This window comes from Amblyomma mixtum, chromosome 3, assembly GCF_055824585.1.
Source record: "Amblyomma mixtum isolate Tamu chromosome 3, ASM5582458v1, whole genome shotgun sequence".
NCBI lineage: Eukaryota > Metazoa > Arthropoda > Arachnida > Ixodida > Ixodidae > Amblyomma > Amblyomma mixtum.
Genome location: NC_143014.1, coordinates 196178303 through 196201465, shown reverse-complemented (window position 1 = coordinate 196201465; position 23163 = coordinate 196178303). Strand labels below are relative to the sequence as shown.

At 48.0% G+C, this 23163-nt stretch overlaps 1 pseudogene across 1 annotated transcript in view; it reads left to right on the top strand.

Annotated features, from left to right (window-relative positions):
- Nucleotides 1–23163, top strand: part of LOC149353191 (uncharacterized) — a 55599-nt pseudogene that overhangs the window by 21939 nt on the left and 10497 nt on the right. The window contains exons 23-36 of the transcript XR_016290929.1: nucleotides 180–333; nucleotides 734–847; nucleotides 1981–2151; nucleotides 2594–2683; nucleotides 3154–3315; nucleotides 4070–4255; nucleotides 4929–5062; nucleotides 5535–5661; nucleotides 9113–9292; nucleotides 10858–10908; nucleotides 17315–17503; nucleotides 18359–18489; nucleotides 21229–21373; nucleotides 22202–22432. The product of XR_016290929.1 is annotated as an uncharacterized LOC149353191 (transcript). The remainder of the gene's footprint in view (nucleotides 1–179; nucleotides 334–733; nucleotides 848–1980; nucleotides 2152–2593; nucleotides 2684–3153; nucleotides 3316–4069; nucleotides 4256–4928; nucleotides 5063–5534; nucleotides 5662–9112; nucleotides 9293–10857; nucleotides 10909–17314; nucleotides 17504–18358; nucleotides 18490–21228; nucleotides 21374–22201; nucleotides 22433–23163) is intronic.

The following is a 23163-nucleotide window of genomic DNA, read 5'->3' as shown; positions in this document are numbered from 1 at the left end:
TGGCCGCTTTGTGTTCCTTCTTGGTCGGTAGTTTCTTTTTCGGAGGTCTGCAGCTCTATAAGGCGCGAAACGCGCTTAAGATACGCGCGCATGCTTGGCTGACCCTCCCCTTCGTGGAGCACTCGGGAGTTGGAACAGCGGCGGCAATGTACTCGGAACTGAGCTCGCCGCACGCGCAGGGCGGGCGAGGACGTCCTGGCACGGGCAAAGGCACGGGACCGCAAGGCCTTCCGGGCATCCTGGGACCGAAGGGCGAGCAAGGCCTGCCAGGATACCCCGGTGCTCCCGGTCCCGCCGGGAAGCCGGGATTCGCTGGGATCAAGGGACAGAAAGGCGAGTACCGAAGCAGCATCCCGACGTGCCTCAACACAGACTCCACACGAACACCAAGGCTCAAACTAAACTGTCGTTTTCAAAAAAGTTGTTAGCTCAGAAGACCTTTACCTGGTTATCAAAGTACGGCACGGTATCCTTTTACAGTACAAATATAGGGTTGATTCTAGTTGACAAAGACAGCAGATATGGCTGCGGAGGCAATTAAACGTTGCCAGCTGCTGCCAACACAAAAAAATTATTTTCCTACCCGTAAACGTAAAAAAAAAGGGAAAACACGATGAGACGCAAGAGTTTGTTTGAGCACATGTATTTCTATGAATTCTGTAAACCACAGTACCATATAATGCGACTTTTTTCATGCCGGCCAAACTGTTCTTTGTACACTGGGTGCACGCAGGTGAACCGGGCTACACTGGATACGACGGACCGAAGGGAGTGAAGGGAGACCCTGGTGACGCCGGCATCGGGACAAAGGGGTATCCTGGGCTGCCTGGTTACAACGGCCAGAAGGGTGAGTCACGACACTGCGCAAGAAGCTGCTGTAGCTGTGGCTTATAGTGCCCCTCAAAGTCTTCCTGCAACTACCTTTGTTAACTAGTGCCACATGGAAGCTCTGTCATTGTTAGGATTTAAAGTCGCAAATCCTCTTTTTAATAGCGTGAAAGCACTATTCAGATGAGTCAACCCCGAGCAAGATCTTGGGATATTTGTATATTTGCGGTGTTTATATCCTTGCGTTGTTTGTGAGTTTGTGCCAGGTGAAGCTAATAAATAAAAATGAATCAAATATTACGACTGGGAGTCGAACCTGAGGTGGCGCGAACAGATCAGCTTCACTGGCCACTGCACGTCTCGTGTTCTGGAACAACTAGAACACACTCTCGCGCTGTGCATTGCACATCGTCGTCTTCATCAGCTTATGCTACTATTAAACTAAAATCCGCGCTTTGAGCTATGTGGCGGTAGTGAGAGAGAGATGTGCGCTGCATGAGCTGGTGTGGACAACTTTGTGGCAGAAACACAGCACGAGAGCAGTAGGCGTTTGAGTTGAAAACATTGCTACAGAAACGTGGCATGACATAATAAATATTTACAGCATAACAGCATCACATGCAGAGAAGAGAACGTGACACTCGTCTGGTTTTATTACTGGCTCTCCACTGGTTGCCCAAAAGGCTTTAGGTGTTGGTGTGTAAAACACTCCGTAGTAGCTACACCACAATACGTTCTCACGTTAAGTGCTGCTGCGCACGTTTTCGTGTGAACTACGGCTTCCCGTTCTTATCATCGAGTAACTTACTGTAGCGCAACCGCGAGCGTGTTCTTTTTTTTTGGTACTGTATAGCTGTACGCTCACTCCACCACTGTTCTTCGCCTGTTCGTACTGTATTTACATATATGCTCTACGGGAGGCATGCTAGTCCACTCCCACCCAAGCGCAACCAATACGTTTCCTCAAACGGCGTTTTGATTTTATTCTGAGTAAACCGCTACTAGCAGCAGAAGTGCAAAAGAATACGTTCAAAGGTCCGATTTCAAGGCCCTTTCATGAGCAAAGCAAAGAGCCCAACATGCGGCGCGACTTCACCGCTTCGTGTGAGCGTGTATGGGTGACGAGGCTTTCCGACTTGGCGGCATGCGCAGGAGAGAGGGGCATTCCCGGACTGCCGGGAACTGACGGTTTCCCGGGTCTGCCCGGAGCCAAGGGCGAACCGGGTGCAGCGGGATTACCGGGACCACGCGGCCGCGACGGCCAGCCCGGCGCCGTAGGACAACCTGGAACGCCCGGTCTCGATGGTTACCCGGGGACGCCAGGTACGTGTGCGCGCCTCCTTCGTCTCCCCGTTGTCCCTCCTCGGAGGAGGACTGCTGACGCCACGAGGATCACCGGTTCAGCTCAGACAGAAATATGAACGCCATCGGAACCGAGCTGCGCAGACCGGCATCATGCAGAAAAACAAGCCCCGCTGACAAGATAAAAAGGGGCTAGCATAATCTCTCATTCCCTTGTTATACCGCTGGGTGTAAGTCTGACTGCGTGCAATACGTCCAACCATCAGTGATCGACGAGAGATTTGGGCTATACTATTGTCCATGTCTTTGCTAAGATTTATTCATGTTCATATCCGATGAAATTCCATGATCACATGCTAATGCGTGAGAGTGTAGTTCAAAACACGACCTGAGAAAAGAAAAAAAAAGGTATTTAATAGCGTATAGTAGAAGTTATCTGCAATGTCAATGACTCTTCTTGCAGGCGGGAAAGGCGAGGCTGGAGACTTTGGGCCCCCTGGCTATGATGGACTGCCGGGAGAGTCAGGATACCCTGGACTTCAAGGGATTAAAGGTGCGTAACTGACTCCAGCCCAGGGTCTAATGCAATAATTTCCTCGCGCAAGCACTGCGAACATTTTTAAAAATTATGTAAGCCAAATAATAGAAATAATAACCTGACCTTCGCATCGTCTTACGTAAGCCTCGTGGCTGCGTGCACGCGCCGTGCCTGACAAAGTCGCCACCCAAGAGTGCTCTTTTCGCGTACTATCGCTGTGTCTTGGGTGGCGCTCGGAGACGCTGACCTATGAACTGTATCGTTCATGTACAGTGCTTTATCGCGGTGATCCTTGCAGCGATAGACCAGCGCACCATGACATGTCATCATTATGATTGCTGCGGGTCATATGCTGCCGAAACTAGTAGCTGAAAAAACGCGGTTCCAAGACGATACTCTGATTGTGTGCTGGGATTTTCTGTTCTTGTATGGCGACATTATTTTTACAGCACCATTGTGAACGCGTTAAACGCGCTTTAACGCAGGAGAGCGAGGCGACAATGGACAGCCAGGATTTCCGGGACTTCCTGGAAGACCAGGCCTTTCGGGTGAACGCGGAGACCTCGGCTTCCCGGGTCTTCCTGGCCAGAAGGGAGATCGAGCTCAGCGAGGCATTCGAGGCGAGGAGGGCTTTCCAGGGATCGAAGGTAATCACTGGTATACGCTCGTGTGCACTGAGCGCGAGGACAGAGTGATCTTCCGATAAAGTAAGGTACCGTCAGATATGCTCAGAGGTCGAACATTAATCTAGCTCTTACCTAGGACACCGCAACAGGACTCTTTTACATTGCCCCGTTCCCTTAAGACCCGTTCACATTGCCCCTTTGTCCCTGAAAGTTTAACACTGACTGATACAGTGTTTCAAGCTTCGATCGCGTCAGACTTAAAAGGTAAAGGTTTCACCGGCACCTCCTTCTTGCACTTAAACGTACACTGAGTGTGAGAATTGTGCAGGCTACTTCACGTTTGGTACCAAGAGGTGCCAGACCCTGCTAGTAGGTTCCTAAGACACTATTACCGCTCCAAAGTTGTCAAGACGAGAAAGACTTTTTTCTCGCTCTACATTTAGAGGGAGGAGATGGCCAGCAACACCACATAATCACAAAATAAGTGTCATCACATGCTCCAGCCAGCTGCAAAGTTACCTGCCCATTTTCTATAAAGTGTACCAGTATAAACAGTGGCCGCATTACCTCTCAGCTTTGCTTGCCCAGCGCAAATAATGAAATACTGATTTTCCCGGGGAAAAAGCATTTCCCTGCAGCATTATTCGTGAAAAAAAAAGCGAAAGCATTTCACTAAACTAGGAAAGCCTATAGTTGCACACCCTATTGCTATTTAAGTATCGAGGCCGGGGTACTTGCGTCTCCGTCATTTCGGTGCTGGCTCGATTTTCACAAGGTGCGCCTGGACCGAAGGGCCCTGCCGGATTCCCTGGACTTCCTGGAAGGAAGGGAGAGCGCGGAGAGCCCGGTCGAGCTATAAATGCACCAGACGGGCCACCGGGAGAACCAGGACCCAGGGGCTACGATGGATTCCCTGGACTTCCCGGCATCAAGGGTGAACAAGGCAACCCGGGAGTCCCAGGTATGTCTTACGCAAGCCGCACGTCCGGCAGTCTGTACAGTACTGTGATCTTGGAGCGTTGTTACGAAATCAGAGGGTTGCAAGAGCTTAGGACGTTGTTTTAAAGATTCAGTTAAAATGAGTGAGGAGGTGAGGTGTTCCGAAAATATCGGGAGAAAGGGAATCAGTCAGGGAGGTGGGAATTGATCTCTGTGCATTGCCTTTGTCGAGAATGCAGATGCCACCCCATGCATTCGGAACCAGCTACGTTTGTCCAGAACTTATGTGGCTTTTTATCACCAGCATCTTCGATTACTAGATGACTTGTCCCCAATTTATAAAAGAGAGCCGTGATCGTCGCACTCACTGCTTTTTTCAAGTGCCGCCTCAATATACTTTGAAGATGTATCTGGCATTCGAAACACCGTGGTTAGAAATAAGTGCTTAGATACTTGAGCGCGAATCTCCGAGACAGTCAAATCCCACCTTGCGCTTTTTCAGACTTGAAAGACTTTCAGACAATTATTGACATTGCCGCTTTGTTACAGTACGCTTAACACAGCAACATCATCTGCTGATCTCCGCTTGAAGACTGTTGTTTCCTTGATGCAAAAAGTTGCCTTGCTTCTCGCTACGTTTTTGTAGCATTGAACTGCCGTTGGGCGACCTACATGCAACGTGCTGCTCTACGCAGGCCCTCTTGGACTGGAAGGTGACCCAGGCTTTCCGGGTGTAGCAGGCCTCGATGGAGCGAACGGTCTCCCTGGTCTTCCCGGCCTGCCTGGCCCCGACGGATTTCCAGGACTTCCTGGATTCCGTGGATTGAAGGCAAGCACGCGCTGTGACGCTGCACTTCCTTCATTCTTTCCGCTGAAACAAAATTCGATTTTCTATAAAGTTTGTACGCGAATAACATTTACTAGCCACAATTGCGACTTGCGAGCTACAACGCGTGGATGAATAAGTAGCATCGTACATCGACAACAGTGCAGGCAGTCCTTTGTGTTGCAGCACTGCACGATATGCTGGGTTCTCGTAATCGCCATTATGTGGTGTCGCAGCCTTCCAAGCGTCCACACCATCGCAGAGGTCAGCGAGATAAATTCTCACTGTAAACCTTCGGTCCCTGGTAATGGATCTGCTGCTCACTTTTGAGATATCAGTGTCTGATGTCCACTTTTGCACACTGGGACCGGCTGCATCACACTACAATGCGGCACAAAACTTTATTTGCCTTCCGTACACATATAGTCCATAGTCGCTCCTAAGCACTGCTAACAAAGCTCTCCCCGCTGCGCAGGGTGACCCGGGCTTTGACGGACGCCCTGGCACCGTTGGCCCGGCCGGCCCACCAGGACTGCCAGGATCTCCGGGTCTGGACGGCAAGCCCGGACTCAAGGGACCGACAGGAGATCCCGGATACCCCGGTACTTGCCAGCTCGAGGAAAAACGCTTTGCGGTCACTTCTTGGCTGTGCTGCCAATACAATATAGAGACGCTGTGCACACACAGTGTATAACCTGGCAAGGAATGGGAAGGATATAACCCACGCAGCTTGCTGCAGGTCGCCTCGTATCAGGAGTACCTCTCCCATCACAAGTATCTCTCTCTTACTTTGCTCCTGCTAAGGTTGGGCGTTCTGCATGCATATAGAAGAAGCTACCTTCCACAGAAAGCCTAATATCACTGATTAGTGAATGCGGCATAGGCATTCACAGGAATCTCCGTTAGTGGAGACAGAATCTTTCTGACAGCGCCTGCTCCGCAAACTGAGCCAAATTAAAATCCAGTAGGTTGATGTGATTACTGACCTCTCATAGAGCTAGAAAAAAGCTCGCCCTATCACCGAGATAACGAGCCGATATGATAGCAATAAGAAAGAAACGCCATGGTAGAGTTTCGCTGCGGAAGTTAGGTGACAAAAACTCTGTGCTATGAGCAGAATATCCATGCATATTCAATTAACCATAGTTCATTTAAATGACCCATTAAGTTTAAAGTTGCAGCAGCAGCCTGTCAGCGTGATTTCTTCTTTATTATTTCTGACACGATTTACTTAAAGGGGTGGAGACACCAAATCCTGAGTCTATAAAAAGCCTGCTATGAGACTCCTCTGTACGCAAGGGCCCTCACAGCCAGGTGTTGGACACAACAAACGTTTAAAAAAATATTTTAATTCGGTTCCAAAGTTTACCTAAATGCTTACTCTCACGATTTAGACCCATCGCTAGCGCGATCAACGCTGACGTCACTACGCTGGTCGAGTAACCAACGTTTTAGTGACGCCATACCAAAATACAGTGACGTGTGATGAGCGGAGCACAGCCACAGCCGCAGCCATGAGGCACGAGTGACGAGCCACGTGAGCGCGGTTGAGCACCAGCGAGCCGCATTTGCTGCGAACCGCCACTCGCTCGGTTAGTTTTTGTCAAAGTATTGCCGAACTAGCCATGCTTACTGGCATTTTGCAAAGTTCTTCGCATCCTCACGCGAACCCGCAAAGGCGATATTAGCGTGCGATCAAAAAAAAAGTCGATGTCTTCGTTGGAATCAGATTCATCAAAATCCGAGCTGCTGGGACTAGCCATGTCGTTGTTTGTTTTCATGCGCTGATCAGCACGTGTGTGAGAAAGTAGACGTCAGCAGTAGGTGCGTCACAACTTTGTGGGCCACGGGACCAGGCAAAGTAGTTGAGCATCCTAGATAGCGACGTCACTGTCCAACTCGGCGTTCAGAAACAACCGAAACCGAAAATCGTTCACCTAAAAATGCGATATTAAATTATTCACTGTGCATATATGAATCTTCGAGTGTGTATGATACTTCCTGGAGCAATAAGAAACGTTTGAAACAAAGAACACGCCAACCGCAAATTTGGTGTTTCCACCTCTTTAAGAAAAGACACTCAACTATGAGCATCACAGTAAAGCTGTCAAGACGCGCCATAGCAGTTCAGAGGCTACGCAGTTCTACTGTGCACGACGTCGCGGAGTGGACCCCGGCCATGATGGCAATTTTTTTATGAAGGCGAAATGCATGAACACCCATGTGCTGAGACTTCTGTGTACATTGAAAAGCCGCAGACGGCTGCAATTAATCGGGAGCCTTCCACTAGGACGCGCCTCAAAACCCAACCGCTTCCTCAGTTTTAGAGCGCAGCTTTTAGCGCCCGTTTCTGCTTTTCGCGGCATCGCCGTTGCCGTCGCCGTTGTCCGTTGTAACCAGCAGTGGACACCCTTTAAGCTGCGAAAGCAATGGAGCGGGAGCTTGGAGAGGAGAAAGTAAAAGCGCAACCTCCTCCCCTCTTTAGCAACCGGCGCGCCAGTGGGGGGCGCAGCTGGGCATAGCAACCGTGACGTCACACAGTAGCGGTAGCGCACGCGCGTCGGTGATGGCAGCTACACCGCCGCTCTTTCGCCAGACGTCTCGTTGCAGTAGAGTGAGTGAGACGCATGGCTCCGAAGCGGCCCAATGATTCCGAGCCAAGCGGTTCGGGGAAGCGGCAGTGGGTTGAACACAGGGCTTTCGCCAAGCACACTTTAGAATTTCCAAAGTGTCTTCGGTATTTTTTTTAGGATAGGAAATGCGCAGTATCTGTCTCCCACAGCTGCTTGGAAAGCAGAAGGTAAAATTTGTAAATTGGTTTTTGAGGAAAGGAAATGCGCAGTATCTGTCTCCCACAGCTGCGAAACCAATAGAGCGGGGGCTTGTAAAGCAGAAGGTAAAATTTGTAAATTGGTTTTTGAGGAAAGGAAATGCGCAGTATCTGTCTCCCACAGCTGCGAAACCAATAGAGCGGGGCTTGGAAAGCAGGAGGTAAAATTTGTAAATTGGTTTTTGAGGAAAGGAAATGCGCAGTATCTGTCTCCCACAGCTGCGAAACCAATAGAGCGGGGGCTTGGAAAGCAGAAGATAAAATTTGTAAATTGGTTTTTGAGGAAAGGAAATGCGCAGTATCTGTCTCACACATCCCGGTGGACACCTGAACCAGAGGGAAGGCGCATAACTGCCCTCTTGCAACAGTAGACACCTCAATCGTGCTTTAAGCTACGTGGCGGTAGTGGCAGATGTGCGCTGCATGCTTTGGCATTAACAACGTTGTGCCAGAAACGCTGCCACCTGCCAGGGTGGCAAGGTGTGTGGGGACTTTAATATAGATATAAAGACAAGCGGGAATTTCTTACCACTTATGCGGGAGAACATCCCGTTCCTCTCGCTCTGAACGGCTCCCACAGCTGTGACAATCTCGCGAAATACTTGCGCAGACCTCGTGTTTATAACCAGGCATTGGTGCAGCAAGTCGAGCATATATCCATCTATTTCTCCGACCACAAAGCTTCCTTCATCACAATCAAGAACTGTTAGTGGAGTGTTTCTCGAAGAAGGATTATGTGTGAAAAATAACAAGTTGTCTGTAATTGTGCATACATCTCTTGCTCGAATTCTTTGCCTCAATCTATCGAAAAGCTGAAACAACTGATGAGCTGCGCTCAAATTTCGCATTAAGAAGTAACGTAATCGTCGGCAATTTTTTTTGCACGCAAACACCCATCAGTTATTAACTGAGTCAAGAGAAGCAGGTTGAAAGTAAAATAAACAGTCGACAGTTCGTGTTTCGATTAAGGCGGTTACGTGCTCGGTCGAAACTGGACTACCACGTACACCAACACCCATTGCGCTCCGTGGAAACCGAGCAGCCGTGAAAGGAAGCACAAACCACAGAAAGCGTCGACGCGAGTTGTGTGCACAAAAACAAAAAATAAAGAGGAAGCAGGGGGGGGGGGTATTCAGCATTGTAGAGTTGAGCCCCCTATGCTCGGTACAGACGACAGTGCACTGGAATCTTATCGCGGGCTTGAAAGAAGGCGTGTCCTGCAGGCCTCTCGACGTTCGAGATCAGCAAAGGAGACAAGGGTGAGCCGGGACTGCCGGGACAACCCGGATCGCGCGGCCCTCCCGGCGACGATGGCTCCCCTGGTTTGAGGGGCCAGAAGGGCGAAGTCGGAGATCCCGGTTACGATGGCACGCCGGGAGCCGTGGGACGGCCCGGACCCAAAGGTGGGTTGCTCATCCTCTTAACACCTGAAGGAAGGCTAATGTCATTCATTCATTGATTCATTCACACATCTCTCTCTCTCTCTCACACACACACACACACAAACACACACACACACACACACACACACACACACACACGCACGCGCGCACGCACACACAATCCACGTCAGATTCCGCATATATTGTCGCTCAGTATTCTCTATCCCTTTGGGAAAGCGCACCACAACTGCAGCCCAAATTCAGTTGGAAATGAAAGACTAACCATGCTGCACTGTCTTGACGACTCTTCGAAATACATGGGCAGAAAAAAGCGGCCCTCTGATCAGCCTTAGAAAACAATTGACTGGTCTAAATCTGGTTTGTCTTACGTTATTTGTTATTTCTATTTATATGCTTATCCTGCCGCGTATTCATTCCAGTACATTCGCGGCAGAGCATGCCGCTGACAATTTTTCAAGGCACAGAGACGAATAACTCAAAGCATGGAGAAAATAAGAGAAAAACTGTCAGACCTGCGCCAAACTTTTTACCTTAATTCTCTTTTCAGTTTACCCAGTGCAGGGTAGCCAACCGGGTACTGTAGACAAACGGTACTGTAACTCAGATCTGACAGCGATAACCCTAGAACCCAGCTGATACATTTTTCCCAAGGCCGTGAAAAAAGAAAACCGAAAGTCGGGGAACAGTGAGACTAAAAGCTTCCTCACTGAATGAGGGAAGTAATTTTAACTTGAAAACTGCTTATGCCACCAAATTTGTCATTGAGTGCTTAAAATATATTGAATTGAAGTGTGCAGTCTCCTTCGATATACTCCGCCTATACCATTCGTTTCTTGCGCTATTCTGACGAGCAATGTCCCGCCGTTCTTGTCGTAGGCCTAATTCTTGTGCTCGTGCAGCTGGTCGTTGATGTATCGCCCGGGCTGCCCGATGTACACTTTCTCATAAGATAACGGGCGGACATTAACCAACAGCCTCGGTATAAAGGGTACGGATTTATGACTGGCTCTTAGAGGGTGCAGTTTAGGATGGGGAGGAGGGGCCCTATTTGTGCAATGCACAGCTCGAATTTTCTTCGTCGAAAAATCGGTTTTTCATGGTTTTCCCACAGAGAATTTCTCACTCAAAGCGGGTGGATGGGGTGGGGGGTGGCCCTTGGCCAAACGCTTACGTCTGAACATTCTTCTTTGTAGTTGTCTTTGTAGTAATGCCTCTGTAGTTGCGCGTCAAGATTTCTGCAGTGAGCTACCGACTCCCACGTGCCCCCTCGTCATGCTGCTGGAATGCAGCATGTTTGTACTGTAAGCCGTGTACTTCCTCTACACCGCTAAATTTACGTAAAGGGCCTCTTTAAAATCGAAAGCAGGTTGCAGGAACGTCGCAGAAAAACAACGTATCATGTAGGAATGCATGAGAGTCCATTCGTATCCATTCACGCATATGGTTGCTCAGGCGAGCGTTGCCGGCGACTGTTCGTGTAGAATATCCTGTTATTCGGCAGTGCGTGCGGTTGAAGTACATATTTAACTGTGTTTTGCATTTTATTCTTTTTAAACCTGTTTCAGGTTACCCTGGCAACCCTGGACTACCTGGACCTGAAGGGGCACCCGCTTTCGGTATCGTATCACGCAATGGCGTTCACTGGCGTAGCGTTACGGCCCGTTTGTGTGTATATGTATATGTAAAAGTATATGTAACTGTGTATGCATGTACAGGTCGTTATTCTGTGCATGTATATTATATAAATCTCGTCTCGGACGTTAGTTTTACTTTTGTGGAACCTGTCAGGGAGTTACCATTTAAACAAACGCAGCAGAGCGCGAAGTAGCAAGCGCCGGCGACAGCACCGTCGATACATCTCGCTCGCTCTCAGGGCGCGTTACAGTGTCTCTTGGTACGTGAAAATTCTTTCATCACTTTATTTTTTCCTTCACGGCGCAAAGCCGTAGGATACCGCTGAAAGATTATGCGCACCTGAGACGGTGTCATTCGCTACGATACACTCGTTTTAAAGGCGTAGAATATCGCTGAAAGATTATGCGCACCTGAGACGGTGTCATTCGCTACGATACACTCGTTTTAAAGGCTTAGAATATCGCTGAAAGATTATGCGCACCCGAGACGGTGTCATTCGCTACGATACACTCGTTTTAAAGGCGTAGAATATCGCTGAAAGATTATGCGCACCCGAGACGGTGTCATTCGCTACGATACACTCGTTTTAAAGGCGTAGAATATCGCTGAAAGATTATGCGCACCTGAGACGGTGTCATTCGCTACGATACACTCGTTTTAAAGGCGTAGAATATCGCTGAAAGATTATGCGCACCTGAGACGGTGTCATTCGCTACGATACACTCGTTTTAAAGGCGTAGAATATCGCTGAAAGATTATGCGCACCTGAGACGGTGTCATTCGCTACGATACACTCGTTTTAAAGGCGTAGAATATCGCTGAAAGATTATGCGCACCTGAGACGGTGTCATTCGCTACGATACACTCGTTTTAAAGGCGTAGAATATCGCTGAAAGATTATGCGCACCTGAGACGGTGTCATTCGCTACGATACACTCGTTTTAAAGGCGTAGAATATCGCTGAAAGATTATGCGCACCTGGGACGGTGTCATTCGCTACGATACACTCGTTTTAAAGGCGTAGAATATCGCTGAAAGATTATGCGCACCTGAGACGGTGTCATTCGCTACGATACACTCGTTTTAAAGGCTTAGAATATCGCTGAAAGATTATGCGCACCCGAGACGGTGTCATTCGCTACGATACACTCGTTTTAAAGGCGTAGAATATCGCTGAAAGATCATGCGCACCTGAGACGGTGTCATTCGCTACGATACACTCGTTTTAAAGGCGTAGAATATCGCTGAAAGATTATGCGCACCTGAGACGGTGTCATTCGCTACGATACACTGGTTTTAAAGGCGTAGAATATCGCTGAAAGATTATGCGCACCTGAGACGGTGTCATTCGCTACGATACACTCGTTTTAAAGGCGTAGAATATCGCTGAAAGATTATGCGCACCTGAGACGGTGTCATTCGCTACGATACACTCGTTTTAAAGGCGTAGAATATCGCTGAAAGATTATGCGCACCCGAGACGGTGTCATTCGCTACGATACACTCGTTTTAAAGGCTTAGAATATCGCTGAAAGATTATGCGCACCCGAGACGGTGTCATTCGCTACGATACACTCGTTTTAAAGGCGTAGAATATCGCTGAAAGATTATGCGCACCCGAGACGGTGTCATTCGCTACGATACACTCGTTTTAAAGGCGTAGAATATCGCTGAAAGATTATGCGCACCTGAGATGGTGTCATTCGCTACGATACACTCGTTTTAAAGGCTTAGAATACCGCTGAAAGATTATGCGCACCTGAGACGGTGTCATTCGATACGATACACTCGTTTTAAAGGCGTAGAATATCGCTGGAAGATTATGCGCACCTGAGACAGTGTCATTCGCTACGATACACTCGTTTTAAAGGCTTAGAATATCGCTGGAAGATTATGCGCACCCGAGACGGTGTCATTCGCTACGATACACTCGTTTTAAAGGCGTAGAATATCGCTGAAAGATTATGCGCACCTGAGACGGTGTCATTCGCTACGATACACTCGTTTTAAAGGCGTAGAATATCGCTGAAAGATTATGCGCACCTGAGACGGTGTCATTCGCTACGATACACTCGTTTTGAAGGCGTAGAATATCGCTGAAAGATTATGCGCACCTGAGACGGTGTCATTCGCTACGATACACTCGTTTTAAAGGCGTAGAATATCGCTGAAAGATTATGCGCACCCGAGACGGTGTCATTTGCTACGATACACTCGTTTTAAAGGCGTAGAATATCGCTGAAAGATTATGTGCACCTGAGACGGTGTCATTCGGTACGATACACTCGTTTTAAAGGCGTAGAATATCGCTGAAAGATTATGCGCACCCGAGACGGTGTCATTTGCTACGATACACTCGTTTTAAAGGCGTAGAATATCGCTGAAAGATTATGTGCACCTGAGACGGTGTCATTCGCTACGATACACTCGTTTTAAAGGCGTAGAATATCGCTGAAAGATTATGCGCACCCGAGACGGTGTCATTTGCTACGATACACTCGTTTTAAAGGCGTAGAATATCGCTGAAAGATTATGTGCACCTGAGACGGTGTCATTCGCTACGATACACTCGTTTTAAAGGCGTAGAATATCGCTGAAAGATTATGCGCACCCGAGACGGTGTCATTTGCTACGATACACTCGTTTTAAAGGCGTAGAATATCGCTGAAAGATTATGTGCACCTGAGACGGTGTCATTCGCTACGATACACTCGTTTTAAAGGCGTAGAATATCGCTGAAAGATTATGCGCACCCGAGACGGTGTCATTTGCTACGATACACTCGTTTTAAAGGCGTAGAATATTGCTGAAAGATTATGTGCACCTGAGACGGTGTCATTCGCTACGATACACTCGTTTTAAAGGCGTAGAATATCGCTGAAAGATTATGCGCACCCGAGACGGTGTCATTTGCTACTATACACTCGTTTTAAAGGCGTAGAATATCGCTGAAAGATTATGTGCACCTGAGACGGTGTCATTCGCTACGATACACTCATTTTAAAGGCGTAGAATATCGCTGAAAGATTATGCGCACCCGAGACGGTGTCATTTGCTACGATACACTCGTTTTAAAGGCGTAGAATATCGCTGAAAGATTATGTGCACCTGAGACGGTGTCATTTTCTACGATACACTCGTTTTAAAGGCGTAGAATATCGCTGAAAGATTATGCGCACCTGAGACGGTGTCATTCGCTACGATACACTCGTTTTAAAGGCGTAGAATATCGCTGAAAGATTATGCGCACCCGAGACGGTGTCATTTGCTACGATACACTCGTTTTAAAGGCGTAGAATATCGCTGAAAGATTATGTGCACCTGAGACGGTGTCATTCGCTACGATACACTCGTTTTAAAGGCGTAGAATATCGCTGAAAGAATATGCGCACCCGAGACGGTGTCATTTGCTACGATACACTCGTTTTAAAGGCGTAGAATATCTCTGAAAGATTATGTGCACCTGAGACGGTGTCATTCGGTACGATACACCCGTTTTAAAGGCGTAGAATATCGCTGAAAGATTATGTGCACCTGAGACGGTGTCATTCGCTACGATACACTCGTTTTAAAGGCGTAGAATATCGCTGAAAGATTATGTGCACCTGAGACGGTGTCATTCGGTACGATACACCCGTTTTAAAGGCGTAGAATATCGCTGAAAGATTATGCGCACCTGAGACGGTGTCATTCGCTACGATACACTCGTTTTAAAGGCGTAGAATATCGCTGAAAGATTATGCGCACCCGAGACGGTGTCATTTGCTACGATACACTCGTTTTAAAGGCGTAGAATATCGCTGAAAGATTATGCGCACCCGAGACGGTGTCATTTGCTACGATACACTCGTTTTAAAGGCGTAGAATATCGCTGAAAGATTATGTGCACCTGAGACGGTGTCATTCGGTACGATACACCCGTTTTAAAGGCGTAGAATATCGCTGAAAGATTATGTGCACCTGAGACGGTGTCATTCGCTACGATACACTCGTTTTAAAGGCGTAGAATATCGCTGAAAGATTATGTGCACCTGAGACGGTGTCATTCGCTACGATACACTCGTTTTAAAGGCGTAGAATATCGCTGAAAGATTATGTGCACCTGAGACGGTGTCATTTGCTACGATACACTCGTTTTAAAGGCGTAGAATATCGCTGAAAGATTATGTGCACCTGAGACGGTGTCATTCGCTACGATACACTCGTTTTAAAGGCGTAGAATATCGCTGAAAGATTATGTGCACCTGAGACGGTGTCATTCGCTACGATACACTCGTTTTAAAGGCGTAGAATATCGCTGAAAGATTATGTGCACCTGAGACGGTGTCATTCGCTACGATACACTCGTTTTAAAGGCGTAGAATATCGCTGAAAGATTATGTGCACCTGAGACGGTGTCATTCGCTACGATACACTCGTTTTAAAGGCGTAGAATATCGCTGAAAGATTATGTGCACCTGAGACGGTGTCATTTGCTACGATACACTCGTTTTAAAGGCGTAGAATATCGCTGAAAGATTATGCGCACCTGAGACGGTGTCATTCGCTACGATACACTCGTTTTAAAGGCATAGAATATCGCTGAAAGATTATGCGCACCTGAGACGGTGTCATTCGCTACGATACACTCGTTTTAAAGGCGTAGAATATCGCTGAAAGATTATGTGCACCTGAGACGGTGTCATTTGCTACGATACACTCGTTTTAAAGGCGTAGAATATCGCTGAAAGATTATGCGCACCTGAGACGGTGTCATTCGCTACGATACACTCGTTTTAAAGGCGTAGAATATCGCTGAAAGATTATGCGCACCCGAGACGGTGTCATTTGCTACGATACACTCGTTTTAAAGGCGTAGAATATCGCTGAAAGATTATGTGCACCTGAGACGGTGTCATTCGCTACGATACACTCGTTTTAAAGGCGTAGAATATCGCTGAAAGATTATGCGCACCCGAGACGGTGTCATTTGCTACGATACACTCGTTTTAAAGGCGTTTAATATCGCTGAAAGATTATGTGCACCTGAGACGGTGTCATTCGCTACGATACACTCGTTTTAAAGGCATAGAATATCGCTGAAAGATTATGTGCACCTGAGACGGTGTCATTCGCTACGATACACTCGTTTTAAAGGCGTAGAATATCGCTGAAAGATTATGCGCACCCGAGACGGTGTCATTTGCTACGATACACTCGTTTTAAAGGCGTAGAATATCGCTGAAAGATTATGCGCACCTGAGACGGTGTCATTCGCTACGATACACTCGTTTTAAAGGCGTAGAATATCGCTGAAAGATTATGCGCACCCGAGACGGTGTCATTTGCTACGATACACTCGTTTTAAAGGCGTAGAATATCGCTGAAAGATTATGTGCACCTGAGACGGTGTCATTCGCTACGATACACTCGTTTTAAAGGCGTAGAATATCGCTGAAAGATTATGCGCACCCGAGACGGTGTCATTTGCTACGATACACTCGTTTTAAAGGCGTTTAATATCGCTGAAAGATTATGTGCACCTGAGACGGTGTCATTCGGTACGATACACCCGTTTTAAAAGCAACAGGCGAATACGTCCCGCTTCGCTCCTACATTCCGGTAAGCACCGTCTTTCGTGCGTTCGGCTCAGTAAGCGAAAGCGTAGTCTTTTCTACGGCTGTGTTCCTTGTTTACAAAGAAAAACGCGGAATCTTACAGGACTTCCAGGACGTCGTAAGCTTCAGCCGTGGGAGGAGGAGAGGGGGTGGGAGAGAGTTTCTACACATGCGCGGGGAAGTTTCGGTCTCGCTTTGGTGAGCTAAGTGATCTAGTGCGCCGTTAATCAGAGGGGGGATATGTCTTAATCGATTTCTACTGCTTGGACAAATATGTCGCCGACCAACGAAAAAAATATTTTCGGGAACGATGCGTTTCATCCTCAGTCTGCAAACCGTATTTTCTTTGCCTTGCATTGTCTCCTCACTAGGTAGACATCATAGCGCGAAAGACGCAGATAAGGACATGCTTTATTATTTTGATTAATTAAAAATAGTATTTTCCTTTATACAAAAAAAACAAGCCAGAGAAAAGAAATCAGTACCTGCCCGTGAACTAACGTATGTCGTAGCGTTTAGCGAAGTAGCCCAGAAGTAAAAGCAAGAATGGCAGCGCAGAAAACGAGAAAAGACGACCACTGAGTTCGCAAGCGCGGGTTAGCGCATGTAAAATCACTGACCGTGTTTTCGCGGTGCTCGAGATAGGGCTGCGCATGGAAGTGAGGACTTGTTCCAGTGAAAAAGACTAGATGCATGTAGCAGGCCTTCCAACAAATATTCGATGCAGACGAAATTTGCTCTACAGAGACGACCGCTAATCCTCGGCTTCGCGCCGTGCTTTTGCTCGCAGACATCTACCCGGGACCGAAAGGCGAAGAAGGCACTCCCGGACCGCCAGGTTTCCCAGGCATCCCCGGTCTCAAGGGCGAAGCGGGAGAGCCGGGCACCCCTGGCCCTGACGGACCGCCCGGCTACCCCGGTGTGTCCCTCATGGGCCCCAAGGGCGAGCAGGGAGACACCGGACTGAGCGGAATACCAGGTGACGCATGTGCTTCGTAACTCTTCACCTGCATCAGGCAGCTGCAAACTCCGTGAGGGGCAATATTTAAAGTACTAAATGTCACTAGAAAGTATACACATATCGGCAGCATGACAAAAAAAGGACACAGCTGCATATCGTTCAAAACAGACTGAATGTCATCTGAAGGGAGAGGAGAAGGCCTGCAGCGCTGTTCTTTTAGCTTCGTTGTGTTGGCAGGAGGATTAAAGCTCCTGCACTTCCCGGTCGCCTACAGTACCAGCCATATACCGCCTTGCAAGTTGTGGGTCGTGCGAAGCAAATATGCCGGCCGAAAACAACCATGAGGAACCACGATTTTGTTAAATACTAAGAAATGACGCCATTAAAGCGGCACATTTAAATAAGTTGGCACAGACAGTGAGTCCTGAGTATAGTTATACCATATCATTCATACATTAACTACAATTATTCATTGATCCATTAAACAAACTCGCGTGTAGCCCGTCGTGATGGGAATAAAAGTTGCGGCTCCCTGCAGCCGCTACAGATAACGCTAGACAGTCGTACCGGAGTTTGAAAACCAGCGCATTGCGGATACGAAGCGGATGCTCTTCGACCTTGGCCCTTCCATCGGCCGATATCACAAAGAGCGCGAACCGTGCTACTGTTGCCGCTGTTTTCTATGGAGATGTATATGCGCGCTAAGCTGCCCGTGTCAAGTGCACGTGACTGCAGCCAACGCGAACTAGATAAGACAATGGTCAACAAGAAAATTCAGGGAAAAAAGTTAAACAAACCGGTTTCATCGTAGAGAACTAAGTGGCCGCGTGAAGTGGAAGAAACAGATTGCTTCTCTCCGTCCTCTGGAAATAGGTTCTCCCGGCCCGGACGGCGATCCGGGGGTACCAGGCTACCCCGGCATCCCAGGGGCAAAGGGAGCCCGAGGAGATTCTGGCCTGGCCGGGCTTACCATTCCTGGACCACCGGGTATTCCAGGATCCAGGGTAGGCCAATGTCCATCCATTTCCCTGTATAAGTGCAGTCTATTCCTGCCTGCTGTGGGGTTAAGGAACCGAGGCTGATGTGTGCACCAATTGGACTCTAGAAAGCTACGAACGTCTGTTCCGTTGAAAAGTGTGCACATAATGTCTTTCTCGGAAACTGAAGACTTGCATGCAGATATAGTCAGGCAAAATTAGCTTTCCGACTAGTTCGAATTAAAGTCCAATTAGAAAGCTGAACGAGGCAAAAAATCCCGTCCGAGCCGTGCACCTGTTCATTCTTACACCGGTGGACGGCAAGAACGAACATTAACAAATAAATTGACTAAACTGGGATATGCTAACGTTTCGTTAGCCTTTCAGTGCGACTTTCAACCGCAGAAGTGAAGCCTGCCTTGAAATGGTGCGTCCTGTTCATGGGCAGTTTGAAGGGCAGTGCAGACATCAGGCGTTGAGGACACCTTTCCTCCCTGTCATTCGTGACACTGACACAGTAAACCTGAGTGGCGTTCGAGACACTTTCGACGGTAAGAAGGATCGCTTTCATTACCGCGACAGAGGGTGCAAATGAAAAATGTCTCCTGCGTGTCGTGCCTCAGCGGCTGTTTCGGTCACGCACGAACTAGCCTGGAAATCTTTCAGAAACACAGCAATCGGAGGTTAGCATCGGTAGAACTATCACCTCCTTTCGAATGGAGCAACACTCCCGGGGATGACGTACACCGAGGTCGCACACGCGGAGGTATATGCAACTTCTAACATCAGTTTTTGCTACGTAAATACGCTAATCGTGGTAATGCGGTAAGGGGCTCTGGCCATGGTCACTCCAGGCGTACTGGGACTCGGTTGTTCCCATTGGATGCCGCAGTTTGTTGGAGGAGGCGAAGCGGTGTGCCTTTGCGCGCATCATCTATCGCTGAGCATATATGCACAATATGGGTCTAGCGATAGATCGCACGTCATCTGAGCGGTCCCGTACGTACAGTGAGCTTTTGAACTTTACACACAAAGAAAGGAGTCAGTATGATTCTTCAAATGAAAATTTCTATCTCAATAAAATCAGCCGATGTCTACAGCTTTATTTAAAACACGACGATGCGTCTGTCTCTGACGCATACTGTAGGCGGCACTTTCGGCGTTCCCTGAGCGCCCGGTTTCCAAACCTGGAGGGAAAAAGCAGCAACTCTGAATGTTTTGAGACTTATTGCAACTCAGCAAGTTCTGTCAATTGGATTACTCTCTTATCAACACAGTCTTCAAGGCAGCAATTGTGGCATGGAGGATAAGGTATTATTTACAAATATCTCAAAAGTTCGGCTAATTAATCGGGTAACCGTGACCGCTGTCTTCTAATCCCGTGTCTAACGAGCCCAACATACACACCCAGAAATAAGTGCAGTATTCATTTGAGCATTATCGTCATTTTTTAATAAAGGTGTAAGATAATTATAAGTCACCCTTTATAAGCCACGAGGCTGTTTACTTGCGGCATTCGAAAGGTGTTTCAGGGAAAATTACAGTACCAAGTTGAGCTGGTTACCTTTCCTCGACCTGTACACGTCTTCAACTAGTCGGGTGCAACTCAAGAAAAAAGCGGCAGATACTTCTCAAAGGAGGGCCTCCAGCCAATGGTGCCAAATGATTTTCATGACGCCGTGGTTAATCCGATTATGCCATGCATGGTTATTCCCCTTCCATCTGTCACCCCCTGCGATTTCACGCTAGCAGGTCCAAGGGGATCGGTCAAGGGGTAGAGGAGGAGAATCGGTCAAGGGGGATAATCGGTGGACGCCATAGGCTGGAGGGGCTCATTTGAGGGGCATCCGCCGCTTTGTTCTTGAGTTGTACCCGACTACAGCGATGCACAGAGGACGTCAGGCTGCGCTGCGGTCCAAAGATAGCAAAAGAGCGCTTGCTTGCATCGAGGCACAATGTTCGTGTCCATGTTTCTTGTGTTCCAATGGCATGCAGTAGTCATCGCATTTGGAACATAGAACCCCCAGTGAGACGTCGCATTCTCTTCAACAAAGCACATCGTGCACTACTAGACAAGCTTATAGCACGCACTGCCTCTGTACGTAGTTGGTTTACTGTACATACGAAACATTATTTAATTTTCTAAGCATGTCATTGCAATTGCATATAGAGGACCATTACCACTTGAATATCATGTGAATATGTAACCTCCAGCAGTAGCTACCATTGGTCGTCTTACTGTCCATACGTTGTAAGAATGTTAAAAGCCTTCAGATTGAGCTTGTTCGTCGGTTCACAAATTTACGCATTTATTACCTTTACAAAGAGCAGTTGAAGAAAAATGCAGAGGGGAACAATTAAGAAAAAAAATGAGGAGGAAGCGCGTCATGCGACCGTCAAAAATAAAACTGAGAAAGTCGGCCTCAAGTGACAGCCGGCGAGGGGCTTTGATTGGGCAGGGCTGGATCTAGGCTGTCACGTGGGGCTGACTTTGACGTGCCCTGAGCGAGGAAGAGGAAATGGAGTGGCTTCAAGAGCGCTTGGCTTGCGAAGGTCGTTTAGTTCATCGAACCGAACGGTTTTCCTGCATTAAATTTTTCGCACGCAGAGTAGCTCTGGTCCAAAAGGGCTTTCTGTGCTTCTCCATGTGTTCATCGGTAAGCGTGCATGAGGCATTTGATGACTTGCAACTTACAATATTCGGCTTGTAAATTCCTGGGCATAAGAAGCCCAGCATGCTGACATTCATGCATTGTTCTGCTCAAGGGTCAAGACGGCATACCAGGCAACAAGGGAGAGAAAGGACCGCCAGGGGATTCGGGACTACCTGGCTTTCCGGGTGTGAAAGGCGAAAGAGGTGATGACGGCTTGCCCGGGCCTCCAGGAAGACCCGGTATTGACGGCTCAAGAGGCAAGTTCTCATTCACTCAAAGTCATTGAGTAAAGCGCAGCGCCTTATGTGTTTATCTCTGAGCGCAATGTTTTAAATTTCCACTCGTTGAACTTCGGGTTATTGCTTTCCAGCAGGTAGTTGTCCTTTCTGCGATACCAGGTAAACATCGTGCGCCCATAAGTAGTAAAACGTTACTCGCTAAGGTCTCAGTTATGGCAGAAAGAATATACATTAGATAAGTTTTTCTTGTTCACCCAATTAGACGTAACAGGCGACACACTGGGCGTCTTTAACGTGGTTATAGTCGGATACAACTCGTCTGCAGTGAAGCTCCGCCCATATTCAGGGCCACCGCACAGAATCCCTCCACGACAAAAAAGTAGTCCGTTGATGAAACTTTTCTTGCTACCTAAACAAGAAGGTTCTCACAAGAAAAAAATTATAAGCTCTAGAATATTGATACGTGGATTGTTTAATATAGTCAAACATTAAAAAGCTGATTTACTGTTGCGACTGGCCAGCGGAGTAATACAGGACGCCGCGGACCGTGTTACCAACTGCTGTATTTTTTGTTTTCAAGTTTCATCCTACTATAGATGGGTACACGGCAGCCGGAAGGTACCGTGCTGTGAGTGAAAAAATATTATATGCTTAAGTGTACTTGCTATAAGTGCCCTCTTGAGGTATAAATGACCCCCAGCTGTGTGCTTAGCGGTAAAATCTACACACTGCGAAATTTCGTTTCAATAAGAAAGTGACTTCTTTGCGCACCAAGAGCCATGTGCTGGGTGCCTTCTGCGCGGTCTCTGTGAATGCAAGGCAGTGACGAAACATGCCCACCTGCAGGTCCCAAAGGAGAGCGGGGCAGTGGCGAGCCACCAAGCAACCTGAGGCTGCAGCTTCAAGGTCTTCAAGGTGATCTCGGTTACCCGGGTATCGATGGCCTGGCTGGCCCGCCCGGCGAACAGGGATTCCCGGGCATCAATGGCGAGCCCGGAGACTATGGCCTTCCTGGTTTCCCGGGACCTCCAGGCTATGCCGGCCCCAGAGGCCTTTCGGGCGATGACGGATTCCAAGGCACGTCTTTCCAGCAACAGCTGGCTTAGCTCTCTACCTGTGCAATACTTGCAATAACACAGGAATAAAGAGGCTTTTGTAATATCGGACGGCGGAAGACAGACTGGGTGAAAGCAGTGCGCGGTGCATGATGAAGCGACATGAAAGCATTTTCAGAAGTTCATGTCGATGCTCGCCTTTTCCCTGTGAGGAATTTGACGAATAGACGTGAGAACTATGCGGCAATCTGCGCATGCAAGAGGTGGAACATCCAAAAAGTGCGCAATGGTTCGGCACTGCACTGTGACGCTCAACCACCCCGTGGTGTGATTTAAATGGGTTTTCTTAATTGGAAGCGCTTGATTGGTTTTATGGTTTTATGGGGTTTAACGTCCCAAAGCGACTAAGGCTATGAGAGACGCCGTAGTGGAGGGCTCCAGAAATTTCGACCACCTGGGGTTCTTTAACGTGCACTGACATCGCACAGCACACGGGGCTCTAGAATTTCTCCTCCAAAGAAATTCAACCGCCGCAGCCGGGATTGAACCCGCGTCTTTCGGGACAGCAGCCGAGCACCATAACCACTGAGCCACTGCGGTGGCGATTGGAAGCGCTTGAAGCCAGAAAGTTCCTCGCCTCATAAAATATGCGCTTTCTTCTGCATGCTCATGAATAAGTTGTGTTGTCGTGCAGCCACGTCGCCTGCAAAATCCTTGTACATAACTGGACATAAAGAAACACATTTGAAACAC